This window comes from Macaca fascicularis, chromosome 1, assembly GCF_037993035.2.
Source record: "Macaca fascicularis isolate 582-1 chromosome 1, T2T-MFA8v1.1".
Classification (NCBI taxonomy): domain Eukaryota; kingdom Metazoa; phylum Chordata; class Mammalia; order Primates; family Cercopithecidae; genus Macaca; species Macaca fascicularis.
Genome location: NC_088375.1, coordinates 42,587,238 through 42,611,579, shown reverse-complemented (window position 1 = coordinate 42,611,579; position 24,342 = coordinate 42,587,238). Strand labels below are relative to the sequence as shown.

Genomic DNA, 24,342 nt, shown 5'->3' with positions numbered 1-24,342 from the left:
GAGGGAAGGAGAGAGAAAGTGAAGAGTGGAGGGGAGAGACATGAGAAATTGCCATCAAGACTTTATACTGTGGAACAGACCCAAAGTTAATATAATAAAAACCCTGGCTGTCTTCTTGTTCATGAGCTAAAACATAAAATACAGGACTTATAAAAGAAAATTAAAATGGAAAATTGCAAATTTGGATAATCTCCAATATGTAGCTGAAAACATTCAAAGAACCTGAGAAAACTGACAAAATACAAACTAAAACAAACATACAGCCCTTCGAATAAACCTAGCTATCAAAATAATTTTTAAAAATCAAAAGATATTTTATCCTCTAAGAATTAAAGACCTACTTATAAGATATTAGTAGATAAAGGAAGCAGAAAAATAAGAGGCTCTGTTCCATATTAGCAAACAAAGAAGCAGGGGAAAAAAACAATGGCCAGAGTCTATCCAATGATGCTGCTTTGAAGATGACTCTAGTTGTTGAATTTGAGGTGAATCATGTATAAATATAGATGGCCAGCTTCTATGTAGATATTAGGCTAGTGCAAATTAATTGTGGTTTTTGCATTGTTGGAATTCACTATTTGATACTGGAATACATTCTTCAATGCGGTTATGTTATACATCATTTTAATGGGCATTTCTCACTTTATTTTTTTTGCTAATGAGTTATTACTTGCTGTTTATGTGTATTTTAGACTATGGAAATGGAGTTAGACAAAAAACAAATCTGAGTGATTTTCTTATTCGAGTTCAAAATGGTTTGTGAAGCACTGGAGACAACTCTCAACATCAACAACGCATTCCACCCAGGAACTGCTAATGAACATACAGGGCAGTGGTGGTCCAAGAAAGAAGTTCTACAGGCCGTGTACGGTGGCTCACGCCTGTAAACCCAGCACTTTGGGAGGCCGAGGAGGGTGGTGGATTACCTGAGGTCAGGAGTTCAAGACCAACCTGGCCAACATGGCAAAACCCTGTCTCTACTAAAAATAAAACATAAAAACAATTAGCCAGGCATGCTGGCATGTGCCTGTAATCCCAGCTACTGGTGGGCTGAGGCAGGAGGATGGCTTGAACCTGGGAAGCAGAGGTTGCAGTGAGCCGAGATCATGCTACTGAACTCCAGCCTGGGCAACAGAGCGAGACTCTGCCTCCAAAAAAAAAAAAAAAGTTCTGCAAAGGAGACAAGAACCTTGAAGATGCAGAGCATAGTGACCAGCCATCGGAAGTTGACAACAACCATCTGAGAACAATCATAGAAGCCGATCCTCTTATAACTACACTAGAAGTTACCAAAGAACTCAACGTCTACCATTCTATGGTCGTAGCATTTTAAGCAAACTGGAAAGGTGAAAAAGCTCGGTAAGTGGGTGTCTCATGAGCTGAGCAAAAATCAAAAATAGCACAATTTTTAAGTGTTGTCTTCTCTTATTCTACGCAACAACAATAAACCATTTATCCATTGGATTGTGACTTGTGACGAAAGTGGATTTTATTTGGTAACTAGTGATGACCCGCTCAGTGGTTGGACTGAAGCACTTCCAAAGTTCCAAAGCACTTCCCAATGGCAAACTTGCACCAAAAAAAAAGTCATGGTCACCCTCTGGTGGTCCGCTGCCGCTACAGCTTTCTGATCCACTACAGATCCTGGCAAAACCATTACATCTGAGAACTATGCGCAGCAAATCGATGAGATGCACTGAAAACTGCAATGCCCGTGGCTGGCACTGATCAACAAAAAGGGCCCAATTCTTATCCACAACAATGCTCAAATGCACGTCACACAACCAACGCTTCAAAAGTTGAAGGAGGCCAGACACCGTGGCTCACACCTGTAATCCCAGCACTTCGGGAGGCTGAGGCAGGTGGTCACCTGAGGTCAGGAGTTCGAGACCAGCCTGGCCAACATGGTGAAACTCCCCATCTCTACAAAAAATACAAAAATTAGTCAGGCGTGGTGGCACATACTTGTAATCCCAGCTACTCAGGAGGCTGAGGCAGGATAATTGCTTGAACCCAGGAGGCAAGAGGTTGCAAGTGAGCCAAGATTTCACCACTGCACTCCAGCCTGGGCAACAAGAGCGAAACTCCACCTAAAAAAAAAAAAGGTTGACAGAATTAGGCTACAGTTTTGCCTCATCCACCATATTCATCGGACCTCTTGCCAACCAACTACCACTTATTCAAGCATCTCGACAATTTTTTGCAGGGAAGACACTTCCACAACTAGCACGATGCAGAAAATACTTTCCAAGAGTTCACTGAATCTCAAAGCATGGATTTTCACACTACAGGAATAAACAAATTTATTTCTCATTGGCAAAAATGTGTTGATTGTAATGGTTCCTATTTTGATTAATAAAGATGTGTTTGAGCCTAGTTAGGATGATTTAAAATTCACAGTCCAAAACCGCAATTACTTTTATACCAAACTAACACATGTGCCATTATTTCTAACATATATCCTACTACAACAAAATAAATCTTTCAGAGAACCAAAACTACTCAGGAGGAATTTCTAAAAATCCATTGGAGGAATTTCTAAGAATTCCAAATGCTAACCCATGTCCTAATCTGTAACTGTTACCCTAGGACCAATTATAAGCAGAACACTCCTTCTGTCTACTGAACGCTACCCTGGAAAATTAAAAGGAACTATCAAATAAAATACTCTGAAGTATTATTCTTCTAGAGATACTAGTTATCTTCCACATAACCAAATTATATCTGATTTGGATATCTGTACTCCTGTGGCAAATAAGACTTAGGAGTGATTGACAAGTCAGCTGCACTTCCAGAATTTCCTGGTACCATTTGGAAAAACTACAATCTTCATGACTTTGCAGAATTTTCTAGTTCTTCCTTATCTTTCTGTTAAGTCTGCATTAGAGTAATATGTTCTCTGGTATCTACAGTCTTAAATACTACCACATGGATGCTATCTTACCAGATAGTACAGCAGGTGATCCCGAGACCAAAAATAGGGGCAAAGTCTCGCAGACTGCCAAAATCATTATCTCAATTCTTACGAACATGTCACTAAACAGATACGCTCTTTGAGAATTAGTGTCTCTTTGCTTTAGATCAGTATACATCTTCATGTAAATTTAATTTAAATTCACTCTGCCCCAAAATTGTATTTAATCTTTCCTCTTCTGTTTAGTGAGAAACTATATTTCTGCCTGTGGTTCCCCCTTGCCCAAACCAAGAATGTGAAATACATTTAGCTTCTGTTTTTCAGATCTCAATGAAAAGTGATTTCAATGAACAATATTTGAGAGTCGCCTATGTATAGATACTAACAAATACACAGAGTAGAGAAAGAGGAAAAGAACAAGAATGGGTGACCAAGATACAGTCTGAAAAGCTGAAGAGTAGAATGGAAGCCAGCAAAGAAGATACAAAGTGAGGTGCCACACAAAATGATCTTAAGGATTTTTTCCAGGGACAAGAATGTGCTCCCTAGATCACAACAGCCTAAATAATCTTTGTCACACAACAGAACAAGATCTAGGTCTACCATGGGCCTATCAAAAGACAAAATTATGACAAGTTTAAAGACACAATTGGCTTTTTTTTTTTTTAAGATAGAGTTTCGCTCTTGTCGCCCAGGCTGGAGTGTAGTGGCACGATCTTGGCTCACTGCAACCTCCACCTACCTCCCGGTTCAAGCAATTCTCCTGCCTCAGCCTCCTGAGTAACTGGGATTAAAAGGCGCCCGCCACCACGCCTGGCTAATTTTTGTACTTTTGGCCAGGCTGGTCTCAAACACCTGACCTCAGGTGATCTGCCCACCTCAGCCTCCCAAAGTGCTGGGTTATAGGCATGAGCCACCACGCCCAGCCCACAATTGGCTTTTATTTGGGCTCCTGGAATTGGACAACATCTCATTTTATAAAATAAAATGACTTCCAATGAGAGGAGAGGAGGTTGGCTTTAAAAGAAGAAAAAGTCTGAAGAAAGCAGAAACAGTACAAAAAGCAGACTGATTGTTTCAAAGATGCTTTCCTTTAAAAGGTTAAAACAGGGACTTCCTTATTACGAAGACTCAGACTGACTATAAACTCCTATTTTTTAGAAAACTGGCCTATTTCCAAGTTTGATTATGTGGCACTTAGCACAAGTGACTCCATTCTGGTTTGTTCTGATCTGGTGGGGTCCAGTGCAAGAGGCTAGTCTAGAACAATAGCCTCCATAAATGTTTCACAGGCCCAATTTCCAATTACAGCTCATTAATTATACTTCTGAATAAAAGATATGTCTCTACTAAAAATATAAAAAATTAGCCGGGCATGGTGGCACCTGTAGTCCCAGCTACTTGGGAGTCTGAGGCAGGAGAATTGCTTGAAGCCGGGAGACAGAGATTGAGACAGAGGTTGCAGTGAGCCGAGATTGTGCCACTGCACTCCAGCCAGGGCGACAGAGTGAGACTCCGTCTCCAAAAAACAAAAACAAAAACAAAAACAAAAAGAACCCATAAAAGATCTAGAAGAAAAGAGGGGCAGCCTAAAAGCAAGATACAATACCCAGAAGACTAAAGGTTCATATTTCACCTCACAAAATTTTACATCCTGCATACAAAATCAACAAAAGACACCATGAGCAAATTTAAAAGATAAGCAATAGCTAAGAAGAAAGTATATGCAACATATGTAAATTAACAAAGAACAATATCCGTAATATATATTAAGTACTACATCAAATCAATTTAAAAGACAATTCAATATAAGCAAAATCATGAATGACTAATTAACAGAATACATAACCAATACAATTAAATTGTGCTAAATTTCACTAATAATCAGTAAATTGCAAATCAAAACAATGTGTTCTATATAGGCTCTATTTTTTGTCTGCAATGTTGACAAAAATTAAGATGACTAATATTTAGTTGATATGGTTTAAGATTTATGGCCTCACCCAAATCTCATGTTGAATTATGATCTCTAATGTCGGAGGAGGGGTCTGGCAGGTGACTGGATCATGGGAGTGGATTTCCCCCTTGCTGTTCTTGTGATAACGAGTTCTCGCGAGATCTGATTGTTTAAAAGTGTCTAGTAACTCCCCCTGCTCTCTCTTCCTCCAGCTCCAGACATCTAGGACCTGCCTACTCCCCTTTTACCTTCCGCCATGAATGTAAGTTTCCTGAGGCCTCCCCAGCCATGCTTCCTGTACAGCCTTGCAGAACCTTGAGCCAACTAAACCTCTTTTCTCTATAAATTATCCAGTCTCAGGGAGTTACAGTAATGCGAGAACGCTAGTGTTTAAAAGTGTGTGCATAAACAGGAACTGTCAAACCATCGGCAAAGTTCTGGGGCCAGAACAATTTGGCAGTTGAGGCATAATTACAGTGTTTAGCATAAAAAATGTATTTCTTGAATGGAAAACGGTTGAATCAAGCTATATGGGGCCATTACACAATCTCTATGGACATGCTGTAAGAAATACACAACACAGTGGCTGATGTCTGTAATCCCAGCACTTTGGGAGACCGAAACATATATAGTCGTCCCTCAGTATCTAAGAGGGATTGATTGGTTCCAGGACACCCTCTGACTCTCCCAGATACCGAAATCCATGGATACTCAAGTCCCTTATATAAAAAGATACAGCATTTGCATATAACTTACACATACCCTCCTGCGTACTTTAAGTCATCTCTAGATTACTTACAATACTCAATACAATGTAAACGCTATGTAAATAATTGTTATACGGTATTGTTTAGAGAATAATGACATGAGGAAAAAAAATCAGTACATGTTCAAATGCAACTATACCATTTTTTTCCCTAATATTTTCAACCTGTAGTGGGTTGAAAACACTGATACAGGAAGGCAGACTGTATTTGTTCTCTTTTTTTCCTTGTATTTCCTTGGTTCCTGGCACAGATCATGTAAAACCTTTGGAATCCCTGAGTCATAGGGGTGAGAGGAGCCACTTTTCTTATTCACAGTAAGCCTGTTTCAACCATACCTGAGTTTATGCTAATATGGTTACTCTAGGTGGACCCCTAGATAGATTCAGGACAGGGACTGCTTTCCAGAAGAACCAACCACAAGATTAGAGGGTCAGAACATTCAGTCCCATCCTACCCATACCACTAAGAAGAGAAAAGAGGTTGGAGATCCAGCTAATTACTAATGGCCAATGATTTAACCAGTCATGTCCATGTCATGGAATCTCCACTAGAATTCTTAAATAATGGAATTCGTGGAAGGTCAGGGTGCCAGAAGGGTGATACACTCTAACTCCACAGGACAGGAGCTCCTATGGTTGGAACCACGACTTCACTCTCTCTACCTCTTAATATGCTATATCTTTTATAGTGTCCTTTTTATAATAAACCGATAAATGTAAGTAAAATGCTTTTCTGAGTTCTGTGAGCCATTCTAGCAAATTATCAAACCTGAGAAGGGGATTGTGGAAATCCCCAACTTACAGCCAATTGGTCAGAAGTACACGAGGCATGGGCTTAATGGCATCTGAAGTGGAGGCAGTCTGTTGTGGGGACCGACCCCTTAATGTGTGGAGTCTAGCGGTCACTCTGAGTAGTGTAATCACTGACCTGAATCAATTGTTGGATACCCAGTTGGTGACTAAAGAGTTGGAGAATTGTTAGTGTAGAAAAAAAAAACATATTTAGTGTCAGAAATGTCGTGAGAAGAAACAGATTACAGAAGTAGATGTATTTCCACTTTATTATCTTTGATCGACATACAATAAAAATGTATGTTGATCAAATGATGTAATTATCTTACCTGCATTCCTTATAAGTAACAGTAGACACATCAGGCTTAGAACCACAGTATAATATGCATTTTAACATACACAGGTACCTTAAACTATAGAACAATCACATTTATGTATCCTTTTAAAAACTCAATAAAATTAACTGCTGTAAATCAAAAGACAGTTATCTGAAAAATAGATGCCAATGAAACAGAATGCACTAAAAGAACAGACTGGAATACTCTCTAAAAATTGCTGAGTATATCTGCTCTTTGGCTGAATAAAAGAATAACACTCACTCCACTGTCTTAGCTGAATCCTCATCTCTCAAAGCAGCCTGTATCTGTCAAATGGTTCCTAAGTTTCAACACTGTAATAACTCTCTTAAGAAATTTACCCAGCAAAAAAATTTTTTTAATTAAAAATAAAAAGAAATTTACCCAGCAAAAATTCTCATACAGGGATAGAATAAGCATATGTATAAGGATGGTCATCACAGCATTATTTGTAGTAGCAAAAATCCCATAAAAGTCTATGTAAATAGAAAAATGGCTAATTAGGAAATGTCCACAGTACCGAATACTACGTAGCTATAAACACTGACACAGAACTCAATATATGTACACAACACACATTAAGTTAAAAAAAGCAAGTTGTAGAGCAAAATGTATAATTTCACTCTATTTAAGCAACCTAAATATATGTCATTCTGAGTTCTGTTCACTGTGTTCGTTTGTTTGTTTGTTTTTTTGAGACAGAGTCTTGCTCTGTCACCCAGGCTGGAGTGCAGTGGCACAATCTCGGCTCACTGCAACCTCCACCTTGTGGGTTCAAGCGATTCTCCTGCCTCAGCCTCCCAAAGAGCTGGTACTACAGGCGCGTGCCACCACGCCCGCCTGATTTTTTGCATTTTTAGTAGAGATGGGGTTTCACCGTGTTAGCCAGGATGGTCTTGATCTCCTGACCTCATGATCCGCCCGCCTCAGCCTCCCAAAGTGCTGGGATTACAGGCATGAACTATATGTTTTAGCCACACTTGCCATCTTTTTCTTCATCAGTCTTGCAAAGATCATTCTCATTTTAGAGTCCTTTCACTAGCTTGTCCTTCTGCTTGGAAAGGAGTGATTTCTTCCCCAAAGATTTTCCCATAGCTAGCTCCCTCATACATTCTAAAGAAATTCTAACCTTTCTCTCATGCTCTCTCTTTTCTTAACCATAGCATTTTTATAGTCACTAAGCTTTTTAAGAGTAGTTATCTCTTATTTACCACAATATCCCCAATACCTTGCACTGTACCTGGCATATAGTAGTCATTCAATAAATATTTGCTCAAGAACTCATCAATGGTGATAAATAGAGGAGTTCAAATTAGGCAACCTCAACATTTCACATTTTCATGCCTAAAAAATAACCCAAAAACTCCTCAACATGGAAGTCCAGACATTCTTCACAGTCACCTTGGTTTATTGCTTCAACTGTGCTTGGAACCCCCACCCTAGCCAGCAGCTCAGAGTCAGCCCCCTGCTACCTCCTCACAGCACCCTCTAGCAGCCCCAAGGCTCCTACCACCACTTCAGTGCTACCTCTTAGCCGCCTCCCATGATGACAGCAACCCCTACCACCAGAACCATCAACTGCCAGATTAATCTCGAGCTTTGTCTCTACATCTACCGAATTCATGTCTTTACTACTTTGTCCACAATATGGCTTTGCCATGACATTTCTTCACCAACATCATGAGGAAAGAAGATATAATGAGAAAGTGACGGAGCTGCACAACCAACAGAGAGGCCTAATATTCCTCTGGGCCATCAAGAAACCAGACCGTAATAAATGGGAGGGCAGGTTGAAGACAATGGAACATGCATTATACTTGGAAAAAAAGCATGAATCAGTCACTACTGAAAATGCATGAACTGGTCATTGACAAAACCACACACACTATGTGACTTCACTGAGATGCATTACCTAAGTGAGCAGGTGAAATCTACCGAAGAACTGGGTGACCATGTTCAACTTGTCCAAGATTGGCGGGGAGGTGGGTCTGAATCCAGCATGGCAGACTTAACTCTTTGACAAGTACATCCTGGAAGACACTGATGATGTGAAAGAAAATAGAATCTCGGGACTCTAAACTCACTATGCCAAAGGGAAAGTAAAGCTTAGGAACTAAGTCAGGCAATACTGCTTTCCTTTTGGTCCCAGATAGCTATAATTTCACAACCGAAACATATGCAGTCTCATCCATAAGCCACATTCCCACAACAATAGAGGGCCACATATCTCCCAAGATGGCTTCCTTCATCTTAATCTAAATCTTTCAGGATACGTATCTTCCCTATAAACCAGCCCGAAAACTGAGTTCTGTTGAAGCTCACCTTAACAATGTCAATTACCAGCTTATATCCACAGGTAGAAGACAAGGATAAAAACCAGAAATCATCCCTTGGCCTACCCTGAAATGAATGTATAACTGACTTTTTCCCCTACTCCCTCTTTTCACATGTAAAATATAGATATACTGAGGCTAATCAGAGCCTCACAAGAATGTAACCATTTGCCTCACTGCCTACCCTCCCTCCTTTAATCCTCCTGCTTGCTCTTTTCCCCTTTAAATAATCAAGTTCTCCCAATCCCCTTTGGAAAAAGCACAGGTCACAGATGCTCCTGTGACTGTTTTTTTTTTTTTTTTTTTTTTTTCCAGGGTACATCCTCAACCTTGGTTAAATAAACCTCTAATGACAGAGACCTGCCTTAAGTCACTTTTTGGTTAACAATGATGTGCGAATCCTTAGGCTCACTTCCCCATGGCCAATGGGGGTGACTTCCCTGGTAACCAGGGCAAGGTATGCATGTTTGGTTATCCTAACTTTTCTGTAAGTTGTACCAAAATACCCACTTAAATTCTCTCATTAATACCATTCCTTCAAATAATGAACTTTGGCACAAAACAAACAAACAAACAAACAAAATCCAAGCCAAAACATGGGAAAAGGTAAGAGAAAAGAAAGATTTAACAGTCGGTTTATTTTCTATACAAAGAGAAAATATTTTCTACATTTCTGCATGGTCAGGTTATTTCTTAGCAAAGAAATCTATCCTTTGAAGGACAAAACTGGACATTTTAATTAATAATAGACAGTAAGAGACTTACCTCTCTGGTACTATGTGTTTACATTTCAAGGAAGATGAAACGTCAGACTATGGAGACATTCCAGGGGCTGTAAATTTTGAAACTAGTCTGATCTCCCTCCTCACCCCAAATATTGATTTATATTCCAAAGATTAAGAACCTAGGTTCCTCCTCAACCTTCTGCTCTAAGGATTAAGATTTATATTAGGAAGCAAAGGTCTATCTCCCTCTCTCAGGAGCTGGGGTTGAACAACATATATACAAGTTCCCAGATTAGTATTTTCTGGTTCCTCATATATCAAAAGAATATCCTGCTCTCATCACATTGTCCTGGGAAAGAACTAGGGCAGAGGAGAACTGGTGCAGTTATTGCTGTAATAATTACTCTGTCTCTGCTCCAGAAATTGTATCTCTACTAGAAACTAAAATTTTAAATCCCCAACTAGAAACTAAAATTTTCATTCTACATTTTTCCATTAAAAACATATACCTGGCCGGGCATGGTGGCTCACGCCTGTAATCTTAGCACTTTAGGAGGCTGAGGCAGGCGGCTCATGAGGTCAAGAGATCAAGAGCATCCTGACCAACATGGTGAAACGCTGTCTCTACTAAAAATTTAAAAATTAGCTGGGCGTGGTGGCACGCACCCGTAGTCCCAGCTACTTGGGAGGCTGAGGCAGAAGAATCACTTGAACCTGGGAGGCAGAGGTTGCAGTGAGCCGATATCGCGCCACTGCACTCCAGCCAACTTCAGTCTGGCGACAGAGTGAGACTCCATCTCAAAAAAAAAAAAAAACAAAAAAATTAATGTGTTTGAACTATTGGAAAATCTGTATTTGTAAACTACTAGCTCAATTATACTATAGGTTAATATTCTGAAGACTAGTCTAAGGACCTAACCAATAATCACAACATTATTTCTACACAAATACTCACTTTGTATTACTTGGCAAACAAAGTATACTTACGCAGAGGTTCCCTAAAACACCATCTCTATCCCACTCCTATCCAACTCCTAAGTTACAATCCTTAAGTTAGTTGAGGGGAGTATGAAAATACTGCAGTCTACAGGAGTGAGATGTAGCAAAGAATAAGGTTGATATGAAAAAAAATTAGGATAATACTAATTGAGGTTCCCATTCAACTCTTTGAGATCCCAAGACTCTTGAATCCTCTGACTAGGCCATACATTTGTTCCCAAGACCAATCAAGGAAAAACGGATCCATTAAACCATAAATTCCCCCAGAGTAAAGGCAGAGAACTATTTTAGGGATCCCTTTACATTATAAAACAACAAAAGAGACAGTCAGAAAGCATAGTAAATGATCTTTGGAACTGGATCAGCTTGGATTTGCATCCTAGCTCTAGCAGTCACTAGCTGTGGATTCATAGGCGAATTTCTCAAACTCTTAAGGCTTTTTTTTTTTTAATCTGCAAAGTGATAAAAATTTTCGGGTTCACTGGCAAAACTGAATGAGATATTCATATGAAGTACCTGGCACATTCCATACATCACAGTCATAAAACAGATGATATCACCTTCTCTATTATTTCAATTTGAAGAAGCACTTCTATTTCCTAGTCCCCTAACATGTAAAAGACTAGGGAAAAAATTATTTAGCTACCCCCAACTTACTGCGAATTTTACACTAATACTCTTTCAAAAAAATAAGTTAGAGAAGAAAATACGGAAAGTACTAAAATCTTTGGTTAATGTGCCTCATACGGCTGATTCAAGACTACTCATTTAAGGCTTATTGTATAACGAACAAAATTTGCCAGAAAGGGCAGATTTCTTTATTAGTTGTCAACTGTTAGTAATCTGTATGTGGCTAAATATTCGGTTCCTGGAAGCTTAAGGGAAAAAGAAACATACTGAACAGGAACATTTCTGGCTTAAATTTCATTAGAAATTAGCAAATTATTTATAAAATGTTTCTTGGATTACCCTCCTCCCTAGTTCCAAACATATATCCAATCTTTGAGGGGATTATGATATTATAGAGTAGGCACACTGCTGTCTGATGATTAAGAGTATAGGGCTTGGCCGGGTGCGGGGGCTCACGCCTGTTCCCAGGACTCTGGGAGGCCTAGGCGGGTGGATCACGAGGTCAGGAGATCGAGACCATCCTGGCTAACACGGTGCAACCCCAACTCTACTAAAAATACAAAAAAAAAAAATTAGCCGGGCATGGTGGCGGGTGCCTGTAGTCCCTGCTACTCAGGAGGCTGAGACAGGAGAATGACGTGAACCCAGGAGGCAGAGCTTGCAGTGAGCTGAGATTGTGCCACTGCACTCCAGCCTGGGCGACAGAGCAAGACTCCGTCTCCAAAAAAAAAAAAAACAAAAGTGTATAGGGCTAAAGTATACAGAATCTCCATGGCCTTTACTCTTTGGTCAGACTGTCAATAAAACAAAGTCTCAAGTGAGACCCTGGCACGTGCTGGATCACTGTGAACTCACAGCTCAACTCTTAGATAAATAGCCTCAAATGTGTATTTTATTTCTTTCTTTTTAGACAGAGTCTCACTCTATCACCCTGACTGAAGCATGGTGATGCAATCACAGCTCACCACAGCCTTTATCTCCTGGGCTCAGGTGATCCTCCCATCTCAGCCTCCCAAGTAGCTGAGACTACAGGCACGCACCACCATGCCAAGTTGTTTTTTGTGTGTATTTTTTGTAGAGATGGCGTTTCACCATGTTGCCCAGACTGGTTTTGGGCACTCCTGGGCTTAAGCAATCCGCCCGCCTTGGCCTTGCAAAATGCTGGGATTACACACATGAGCCATTCACCCAGCCAAATGTATATTTTCAACAGTTCACGTGAAAGAGGAATTCATACTAAATAGCAGATTTGCAGGCAAAAGAGCTTACTCTGTGTTGTAAAGTTTTAGGAGTCTGAATTGTACTCTTACCAGAGTAGTTATGAGGGAGAAGGCAGCCATGAAGGAACTTCCAGATTGGATGAAACATTTTTCTCAAAAAAGGAACTTTAAATATAACATTTTGAGTGAAACTGTCAAGAGTTCTGCACCTAAAAATGTTTACCAGCTGCTTTAATCGTAAAAATTTTCTGGTCTACAGAGAGCATCTGAAATAAAGCTATCGTTTAATATGAGTGAGCTATAAATTATACTCCCAAAAAGGAAAAAGAGTTTAGGTAAATTGAGTTACTTAGAAGTGTCCATTTACATTTTGAACAATGATTGCTATATTAGCTTTCTATGGCCACTATAACATTATCACAAATTTGAAGGCTTAAAACAACAGTAATTTATTCTCTCACAGTTCTCAAGGCCAGAAGTCCTAATTCAATATCACTGGGCCAAAATCAAAGTACTGGCAGGATTGCACTTGGCTTCCAGAGTCCCTAGGGGAGAATCTGTTCCTCACCTCTTTCAGGTTGGGGCAAATGCCAGTATGCCTTGGCTTCTGGCCATATCACTCCAATCTGCCTCTGTGGTCAAACTGCCTCATGCTCATCTGTGGCTGTTATCTCCCTCTGCCCCTTCTCTTATAAAGCCACATGTGATAACATTTAAGGCCTACCTGGATAATCCAGGAGAATCTCACCTCAATACCATTAACTTAATCACACATACAAAGACCCTTTTTCAAAGTAAATTAACATTTACAGGTTGCAGAAACTAAAATGTAGGTATCTTTTGGGGGACATTTTTCAGCCTACCACACTGACCAAAGACAAGAGTGACTATAACCCATCAATGAATATAACCAACTCCCCACAGACAACACTTAAGTCTTTATCCTGCATATAAGCAGTTCCCTTAATTTCTTTTTAAACAAATGTGAAATACATTTCAGAAAATGTAACCACTTTACAGGAGACTGAGGCAGGAGAATTGCTTGAACCTGGGAGGCGGAGGTTGGCGTGAGCCGAGATCGCACCATAGCACTCCAGCGTGAGCGACAGAGCAAGACTCTGTCTCAAAAACAAAAAGAAAGAGAAAGAAAGAAAAAATAAAAATAAAAAAGGCCGGGCACGGTGGCTCATGTCTGTAATTCCAGCACTTTGGGAGGCCGAGGCGGGCGGATCACGAGGTCAATAGCTCAAGACCATTCTGGCCAACACGGTGAAACCCCATCTGTACTAAAAACACAAAAATTAGCTGGGAGTGGTGGCACGTGCCTGTGGTTCCAGCTACTCGAGAGGCTGAGGTAGGAGAATCTCTTGAGCCCGGGAGGCAGAGGTTGTAGTGAGCCGAGATCGTGCCACTGCACTCCAGCCTGGGCGACAGAGCGAGACTCCGTCTCAAAGACAAAAAAAAAAAAGTATATTTTTAAATTACTTAGATTATCCCATTTTCCTACAAAGCATTTTTTTTCGTTTGACATACACTTTCCTAAGCACTATGAAACAAAGACAAACTAAGATGCCTTCTCTCTCTTTTAATGAGGTGTCTTTTTCTTCCATAGTTACTGTTCCTTCTGCACACAGTAAAATAAAGGTCACAACTAATTAACTCTCTCAATCTTTAGCATTTTTCTTTTCCTTTTATGTTATATTACACAACATGTGAATGAGCAAATACTTTCTTCCTTAATTAAAGCAATGCTTGCTTACAGGATACAGGTGTTGGATTTTAGAAATTTACTGAAGACTAGGCAAACCAGGGAGCAATAATAAATTCTGAGTAAGTAATCCAACTGCCATCATAACATTGCCTGCAGTAACTATCACCTCATAAAAACCACTTTCCGCAGTTCAATCTAAGACTACAGCTGTAAGACAGACACTAATTTCTGTAAGCTTCTAAAGACACAAAGTGTTCTTTATTGAAAAGCTTGTCACTGTACTAAACATCTGGAATACTCATCTAAATTACTCTTGGTAACCTAATAGCTTCTTTATTTAAAAAAGCAATACCAATTCCTAATTAGATTGTATCTTTTCCACGATATGGAATATACAATGGGAAGCACTCCAAGGTAATTTACCAAACCTCCATTATCCGGTCTTAAGTTTTTGAACACTAGTAATAAACTTAACATTTCTAGACTCTCTATAACTAAGTTGTGTTACAAGGAAAATAAATGCTTTTAAGATTTTTAAAGCTTCCCTTAAAATGCAGATCTAATTTAGTGTGATCTGTGCTTCCTACCACATTTCTCCCATCACCCATCACTACTATCTCATCTCCTCTAACACTACCCCTGCCCCCACCACAGACATAAATACTTTAATAGCCCAATTTAATCTGTTTTTAAGGTTTCAAGATACACCTACCTATCAAGGTCTGAGTCAACACTAATTATAACAGTAGCAGCCTTATTTTCTTTCTGTTCCTTTGCATACTCATATTAGATACTAACAGATCCATAATGAAAACCAGTTGAGTTCAACAATTTATGAAACATTTATTAAGCTATAATGTGAAGAAAATGAGAACCTCTAAGAATGTATTGGCTACTGAGGCAGACAATCCTTGAACGTTTTCAATATGATTTGATAAATGCTAAAAAAAAAAAAAAAAAAAAAAGGCATAAATAAGCAGTCAAATGGGAGAGGAGAAATCAGAAAATGTTTCCTGGAGACAGAGACTCATCCTTGGAGGAAGAGTTTAAGGTTAAGTGAAAGTTAACCAAGTGAAGAAAGAAAGCAGTCCTGAAGGACCAACATAATAAGGAAAAGTACACTCAGCATTGCATGTCTGGGAAACTCCAAGTAGTTCACTATTAAATGACTAGAAAAGAAGTTAGGGAGTACAGACTCAGCACAGGGTGAGGCTGAAGAATTTAAATGTGAACTACATCAGTGAGGCCTAGTATGCGATACAAAGGTGTCAAGAAAAATCGACAGTGCAATGATTGAAGAGATCACCTTTGGCAATAATAAAGGACAGATCTGAGAAAGTCAAGGATCCTAATCTGTGCAATAATCTGAAGAAGAAATGAGAAAGGCCTACAGTAGAGCTGTTAATAAGAATAAATTAGAAAAGGCAGTGCTCAAAAATAACTAAATGGTAAAATACATGGGATATAGGAAATGAGAAAGGAAGGAAAGAAAGAAGGGCTCCTAAGCTTGTGGCTGTGTATATGTTGATACTAAAAAAAATGAGACAGTAAAGCAGGAAGTAGTATTTTTATCACTTCTATTCAACATACTAGTGGAAGTTCTAGCCAGAGCAAGTAGGGGAAAAAAAGGAAACAGAAATATAAGGCATCCAAATTGTAAAGGAAGTAAAATAATATCTTTGTAGGTGACATTGTGTCCGGAGTTTATTCCTTCCAGTGGGTTCTTAGTCTCGCTGACTTCAAGAATGAAGCCGTAGACCTTCGCGGTGAGCGTTACAGCTCTTAAAGATGGTGTGTCCAGAGTTTGTTCCTTCAGAGGTGTCTGGAGTTTCTTCCTTCTGGTGGGTTCGTGGTCTTGCTGATTTCAGGAGTGAAGCCAAGGACCTTCGCAGTGAGTGTTACAGCTCTTAAAGCCCTAACAGCTCTTACAGCGTCCCCAGTTGTTTGTCCCTCCCGGTGGGTTCATGGTCTCACTGACTTCAGGAATGAAGCCGCAGACCCTCAAGGTGAGTGTTACAGCTCATAAAGGTAGTAGTGCAGACCCAAAGAGTGAGCAGCAGCAAGATTCATTGTGAAGAGCAAACGAACAAAGCCTCCACAGCATGGAAGTGGACCCAAGCAAGTTGCTGCTGCTAGCTTGGGTGGCCAGCTTTTATTCCCTTATTTGGCCCTGCCCACATTCTGCTAATTGGCCCATTTTCCAGAGAGTCGATTGGTCCATTTTTACAGAGTGCTGATTGGTGCATTTACAATCCTTTAGCTAGACACAGAGCGCTGATTGGTGCATTTTTAGAGTACAGACTGGTGCATTTACAATCCTTTACTAGACACAGAGCGCTGACTGGTGCGTTTTTGCAGAGTGCTTACTGGTGGGTTTACAATCCTTTAGCTAGAAATAGAGGGCTGATTGGTGCATTTACAATCCTTTAGCTAGACACAGAAGGCTGATTGGTGCGTTTTTACAGAGTGCTGATTGGTGCCTTTACAATCCTCTAGCTAGACACACAGCACTGATTGGTACTTTTTACAGAGTGCTGATTGATGCATTTTACAATCCTTTAGCTAGACAGAAAAGCTCCCCAAGTCCCCACCTGACCCAGAAGTCCAGCTGGCTTCACCTCTCAACATGATCTTATATGCACAAAGCCCTAAAGACTCCACACATACACACAAAACTTTAAAATGCTGAATAAATGAAATTAGCAAAGTTGCAAGAAAAAAAACAATTTCATTCATATACACTAACAATGAACAATCTGAAAAGGAAATTTTAAAAATTCCATATACAATAACATAAAACAATAATACTTAGGAATAAACTTAGCCAAGGAGGCAAAAGACTTGTATCCTGAAAATTATAAAACATTCTGAAAGACATCAGACATAAATAAATGGAAAGACATCCCATGTTCATGGATTTGAAGACAAAATATTGTTAAGATAACAATAAAGATGCTCCTTGACCTACAATGGGGTTACGTCCCAATAAACTTATCATAAATTGAAAATAAGTCTAAAGTGAAACCATAGTAAGTTGAAAATATAAGCTTAAAGTGTTTTCAACTTTCAATGTTTTCAATTTAAGATGGGTTATCCAGATGTAGCCCCATCACAAGTCAAGAAGCATGCTGAATGCATATTGCTTTTGTACCACTGTAAAGTTGAAAAATCCTAAGTCGAACCACTGTAAATTGGGGACCGTCTAGACTATCCAAAGCATTACCAAAAAAATCAAACTATGAAATCCTGTCAGTGTTGAAATAAAGTACCTATTCAGTAGGATTCTGTGAAGAATATACAATAGCTATTGTTATTGGTGCAATAAGACTAGCTATCCTATCCCATCCAACCTACATTGCTAAGAAAAAAGTAGAAATTGAAGATTGTTCCTGAGGTAATAAACATTAATCATAACTTACTACAGAGAAGCTTATTTAGGGCTAGAATATGATATAAATTTAAGACAGATTAAAATATTCAATTTGTTAATTTTAAATGCCCTTCTGAATTAAGTCTCTAACTATGGCACTGTGAATAATAGATCCCTCAAAGGTATCCACGTCCTAATCCCCAGAATTTGTGCATGTTAACCTTACATGGCAAAATGGACTTTGCCAATACGATTAAATTACAGCTCTTAAGATGGGGAGATTATCCGGGATTATCCAGGTTTGGCCCAATGTAACGGCAAAGGTCCTTAAGAGGCAGACAAAGCGATGTGATGTGAGAAGCAGAGTCAAAGAAGCTGTTATGAAGGAGGCCAGTGCAGTAGTCCAAGAGAGCAATCTAAGACACTGGGAAGCTGGCCTGAAGATGGAAGAAGGGGCTGCAAATTAAAGAATGCAGATAACCTCAAGAAGTTAGAAAATGAAAGAAAATGAATTATTCCCTAGAGATTCCAGAAAGGTCACAGACCTTCCAACACCTTGATTTCAATCCCGTAAGACTCATTTTGGACTTCTTACTGCCAGAACTGTAAAATAATAAGTTCATGTTGTTTCAAATCACCACATTTTGGTAATTTGTTACAGCAACTATATGAAGCTAATACACCAGTTGAACCCTAATTATCAGGAGAAAATGGTAAGAGTGGGAGAAGCTGACAAAAAATGCGAACTTCAGTTTATTTGCTCAATAGTCTTATCTTCTACCAAAAGAAAACCAAATGCACCCACAGGAAAAGTCTTCCTTTAAAGAAGTAGTTCTCAAACCTGGCTATATATAAGGAATCATTTTTCATCTGGAGGGCTTTTAAACAGTTTGTGATACCAAGGTTGCATTTCACTCACTGAATCAGTATCTTTACCCCTCATCCACCCCCAGTTTAAAAGCCAGTCAAATGGTTTTTATGTGCAGCCAGTTTTGAGAATCACTATTCTATGCATTCTGTGTAAAAAATTACTGTTTCAGTGATCTAAGAAACATCTGCCATTTCCAAATGGTACTTCCCCAAATAAAGACACTGCTCAGAATTCACTCATTTACAGTTACTGGTTTAGTATATATTTTGCTAACTTTAACAATAAGAAGTTACCTTTGGCAAAAAGTTGCCTGGGACAAATTTCTAGAAGTGGAATTACTGGACCAAAGGGCAAGGAAATTTTTTTATTCTGATAAATACTGTCAAATCATTATACCAATTTACATTTCTACCAATTAGGGAAAAACAACAGTTTTTTTAAAACACCCTGTCCAATCTGATAAGTGGGAGGGAAATGATACTTCTTTGTTGCTTTAATTGGCAAGCCTCAATCATGAGATAAACAGAATATCTTTTCACAGTTTTATTGGCCTTTTTTTTTTTTTTTTTTTTTTGGTCTACCAATTATTTATATCCATTTCTGTTAGTTCTTTTTTAAGTTAACATGTAATAACTCCTTCTTTTAAGGAAATCGACCTTTTGCCTGTCATGAGTGTTAACTTTCCCCATTTTGCTGCTTTGTCTTTTGACTTCTTCAGTACACAACTTTTATCTTTTATATATTTAGTGTACTTTTCTTCTATGGCATTTTCGGAAACCATACTCTAAAATTGTAAAAAACAACCACCTATACTTTCTTGTAATTTTTTTTATATTTAAAGAGGCTAGGATCTAGCTACTCCATTCCATGCAATGGGCAAGTTTCCCAACATCATTATTGTTTAGTTCTCTCTTCTCCACTGATAAAGTTAGCATGCTCTTCTAACTCATGACAAAGATGGTGAAAGAGTGAGAAATATGTGTATATGTGAATATATACACATATATCTTATGTATATATAATATGCATGTGTGTATATCCGAAAATTGTAAAAGATAAGCTTAACACTATAACTTCCTACACTGTCAACAATAAATGATTGCCTGATTCAGGTATACAGAGTATATAAATTCCTTAATAAGGTTACAAAATATGAATGTAGGCAATGAGACACAGCTGCCTTTGAAAAAGCAACACAACTGTCACAAAGCTACCTGCCTCTTTCTTCCTCAAAAACAGTTAAAAGTTCTCCCTAGCAGTTTTCTTCCATGTTTGTACTCAGCCTTGTAAAATATTTGCTGCCACAAGGTGGAGACAACTTGATTACAGTAATACTGGTTACTGAAACAGGGGTAGGCACAAATTTTCTATTATACAAATACGCTCCAATGGTAAAGAATCACTGCTTCTAGATTCTTGTGTGGACCACAGGGCTAGTCACTTACAGCTGGGGGTCCAGTTTCCTCACTTGTAAATTTAAACCTTTATGTTAAGTAGCATCAAGAGCTCTCTAAACTCTTAATATTCTGCGGATCAAAGCAGGCTAAATTAAATGTTTCTGACAGTGCACTGCCTAAAAACAGTCTCGTTCTCCTGAGCTAAGAAAATACTCTACCTTTAGCAATTTCTTTCAACTTGAATACTTCAGCCAACAACCAGTTGTTTCCTCCAATCTTCTATTTTCAAAGTCAAAAAGAGGCATATTGCATATTAAAATTCACGCATCTAGCCTACCCCAAGTCATACCTAAGGATTCCTGCCGTTTTTTTTCCACACTGTCTTAAAGAGAATGGCTACTTCCATTCTTCTCCACGTCCACCTGCCATAATTGCATATGTATTTGAAACAATAAGCTATCGATTTTCCTCTATACTGGTAGCCTTGGTGCTAAAGGCTGCCACATCTGGGGTTTTGTGATCTTGTGTGGTTTTTTGTTTGTTTGGCTGGTTTCTGCCTGAAATCAGAACCTTCCATTTCTGTTTCTTTTTTTTTTTTTTTTTTTTTTTCCTTTTAAGAGATAGGGTCTTGAGACCTCCTGGCTAACACGGTGAAACCCCATCACTACTAAAAATACAAAAAATTAGCCGGGCCTGGTAGTGGGCTCCTATAGTCCCAGCTACTCAGGAGGCTGAGGCAGGAAAACAGCATGAACCTGGGAGCTGAAGCTTGCAGTGAGCCGAGATCACGCCACTGCACTCCATCGAGCCTGGGTGACACAGCGAGATCCGTCTCAAAAAAAAAAACAAAAAAAAGAGATAGGGTCTCACTCCAGCACCCAGACTGGAGTGCAGTGGCTCAGTGACTCATAGCTCACTGTAACCTCAAACGCCTGGGCTCAAGCGATCCTCCCATGTCAGCCTCCCAAGTAGCTAGGACTACAGACTCATCACCACGCTCAGCTACTTTTTTAACTTTTTGTAAAGATGGGATCTTGCTATGTTGCCCAGGCTGGTACTGAACTCCTGGCCTCAAGTGATCCTCCCACCTCAGCCTCCCAAAGCACTGAGATTACAGATGTGGGCGACCTTGCCCAGACTGTTTCCTCAATTCTTAACGGTCTGTCCCTCTGACAAGACATGTTCCTTATACCGGTACTCATTCCTCCTGGTTCTCATCTGCCAGGCTAGATTTTTTCATTTTCTCTAAGGATGTTTCAACCTCTGCTTGCCAAAGGAGTTTCCAGTCTACTGATTCATCCAATTTATTTGAATCTAGTGACCCATTAGTCATCTAAACCTCAGACTTTGGCATAACCCAGGCTTTCAGTCCTGAACACATACCAACTCTATTCCACAAATTCATCACATTCTTAAAAAGGACTACCTTTAATTCTCCGAGTGCCCTTAGACCAAGAAAACCAAAGGATGTCAATAATTTCCTAAGCAGAACAGAAAAATTTTAAGTCCTTAAGTGAGCAAGGAAACTATCAACTTCAGTTCATATTCCTACCCAGATAATAGGAACCTCTAAACAAGGGAGTATACTGATATGGTGGCAGTATCCAGGTTACTACTGACTGTTGACTGCCACTCTATGCTGACACCACATATGATTGGCCCCAATAAATAAATCTGTAGACTTAATGACACAGATCAGTTACCTGTATCTTTGTGATGGATATGTGAAACACAACTAAGGCATAAAGCAAAGCTAAAAGATTTACATAAATTTGAATTAAAGACAAAACAAAAAGAGAAGTCTAACTATTGACTCTTAGTCCAGGCCTCATATGCCATAGCATAAGTCAGCAGCTTCTGAAAAGTGGTATATTTCAAGATTGTTATCCTTTCCTGGGTAGATAAATGTTCATTAAGTGCCAATGTTAGCTTTAGCAAGTAGCAACGCAAGAAGTCACAGTAACATTCCCTTGTGTCACTGGAAATATACTAACAAATTCTACTTTTCTGGGAAGGCCACAATCTAATGGCAAACTAAATTTGTGGTCAGGTAGAGACCTAAGAAAATAATCAGATTCAGAAAGACAATAAAGAGAAAAGCTGAAGGCTAATACCTCTACACTCTTCTAACAGGAACTGGAATAACCCATTCAAAAACCAGCTAAGGAATTCATTTCTAGAGATAAAAATATAATTTTCATATTATTTGACCAAGTAATCCCAGTTGTGGAAAACAATGCTATTAACGTGCTTAATGGTCTCACAGTAAATGTCAGAGGCAAGACTCAAACCCAGGTCTGTTTGAGTGAGAAGGCCATACGCTTAGCCACCAACCAAACATATTATTTATTACTACTGCTACTACAACAATAAAGCCACTAATATGAAGATGTCTGCTGCAATCAGGACATTTTTCCAGTCGTTCAATATAACAATACCATATGTAACGACTGAAGTATTTGTAAGGTAATGTGACTAGAGATAACACTAATTTGCATCAGCGCTACAAGGACAGCTACGTAAGTTATGTTCTAGAAGGTAATATGGGCTTGGTACTTTTTTCCCTCAATTTTTCAACTCCCATTATTATTGTTACCATATTACAATAAGGCACAGATTTTTTAGCAGTTTTAAGGCAAAAATAGCCAAGAACAGATAAGCAAAGAATGTGGTTCCCATGTCCCCTGTCACATAGGTAGATTTTCTTTTGCAGAAAAAGGAAAAAAAACACTATTATGGAGTAGCAGCCAGACTGGGATTCAGGAGACTTCTATTCTCATTTTTCATTCTTAAAACAATTCCAAAAGGTAAACTAATTTAATCTCTCTCTTCTCTTCTGGCCTTGTCTCCAGATTTCTGCAACTTGCAACAAAAAAGCTTAATCCTGGCAGAAGTAGCTCCAGAGGTTTCAAAGGCTGAAAGAAAGCCAGGGACCAGGAAGAGGAAGCTAGAACAAGAAACCAGAAACTACTAGAAGTTTTATAGTCTGATAAATCTAAAATTAGCATAATATTTAGGTTCACAAAAGCAGCAAATGGCACACTTCATATATACTGGAAATCAACATGACTTTAACCAAGTCAATATACAGACCTAAACCTCTTTATCCATAAAATGAGCATGTTTTAGGTGATATCTAAAAAAATCTACTGCTCTGGAAATAATGCAAAGAGCTCCAAACAACAAAAATACATATACTGAAATGCCCATTAGGGCAAAGCTACTTATAAACAACTAGACTTTGATAATCTTAACGTGAGTTCTTCAAATAATCAATATTAAAAAGAGAAAACCATTACACAATAAACAAAAACTTAAGAAGTTAAAGTAGCAAAATCCATTCTCTCAAAAACAAAACTCATTCCACATTACTTAACAATAAAGAGGAAGGAAAACTAACATTAATTCAAGACAACAGATGCCGTTTCAAATACTTTTTACAGTTTTCCCTCTACCTCTACTTTTAACAAAATTCCTGTAATCCATGGTTTTTAACTGTTCTGGGTCTACATTCCCCTTAAGAATCTGATGAAAGTAAGGAACTCTCACCTCTGGGAGAAAAAAAGACATACAAAAACACATGCACACAAAATTACAGAGTACAGTTCTCCCTGAGTATCCATGGGGTTCTGAAGATACTCACACACCACAGACACCAAAAGCCACAGATGCTCAAGTCCCTTACATAAAATGGGGTAATAGTTGCATAACCTACACACATCCTCCCATATTCTTTAAATCATCTCTAGATTACTTATAGTACCTAACACAATATAAATGCTACGTAACTAGTTGCTAGACTGCATTTTCAAAATTTCTATTACTATTATTATTTGACACGGGGTATCACTGTGTCACCAAAGCTGGAGTGCAGTGGTGCAATCAAGGCTCACTGCAGCCTCGACATTCCCAGGCTCTGGTGATGCTCCCACCTCAGCCTCCTGAGTAGCTGAGACTATAGGTGTGCACCACCAAGCCTGGCTAATTTTTGTAGTTTTTGTAAAGACAGGGTCTCACCATGTTGCCAAGTCTGGTCTCAAACATCTGGGCTCAAGTGATCCATCCATCTAAGTGCTGGGATTACAGGCACGAGCTACTGCACCTGGCCAAAAATTTGTATTATTTTTAAACTGTTGCACTCTTTATTGTGTGTGTGTGTTTTTTTTTCCTCGAGAGTATTTTTCCATCTGCAGTTTGTTGAATCCAAGGACACGAAACCGTGGATACAGAGGGATGACTGTATTCGTGGATCCTTAGAGACACCTGGACTGAAGGTCAAGAACATACGCTCTGCACTACCT

The 24,342-nt window shown here is 39.0% G+C and overlaps 1 protein-coding gene across 5 annotated transcripts in view; it reads right to left on the bottom strand.

Moving 5' to 3' along the window:
* RNF2 (ring finger protein 2) overlaps positions 1 to 24,342 on the bottom strand; it is a 55,094-nt gene that overhangs the window by 18,492 nt on the left and 12,260 nt on the right. For 2 of the 5 annotated variants that reach the window (XM_015446977.4, XM_074030985.1), the window contains exon 2: positions 8,698 to 8,815. The exons of 2 other annotated variants lie outside the window; for them this stretch is intronic. The gene's annotated coding sequence lies outside the window, so the exon portion shown is untranslated. Of the gene's footprint in view, positions 1 to 1,965; positions 2,091 to 8,697; positions 8,816 to 24,342 lie in introns of all 5 variants that reach the window. One more of the 5 variants, XM_065537824.2, reaches the window with a different exon arrangement.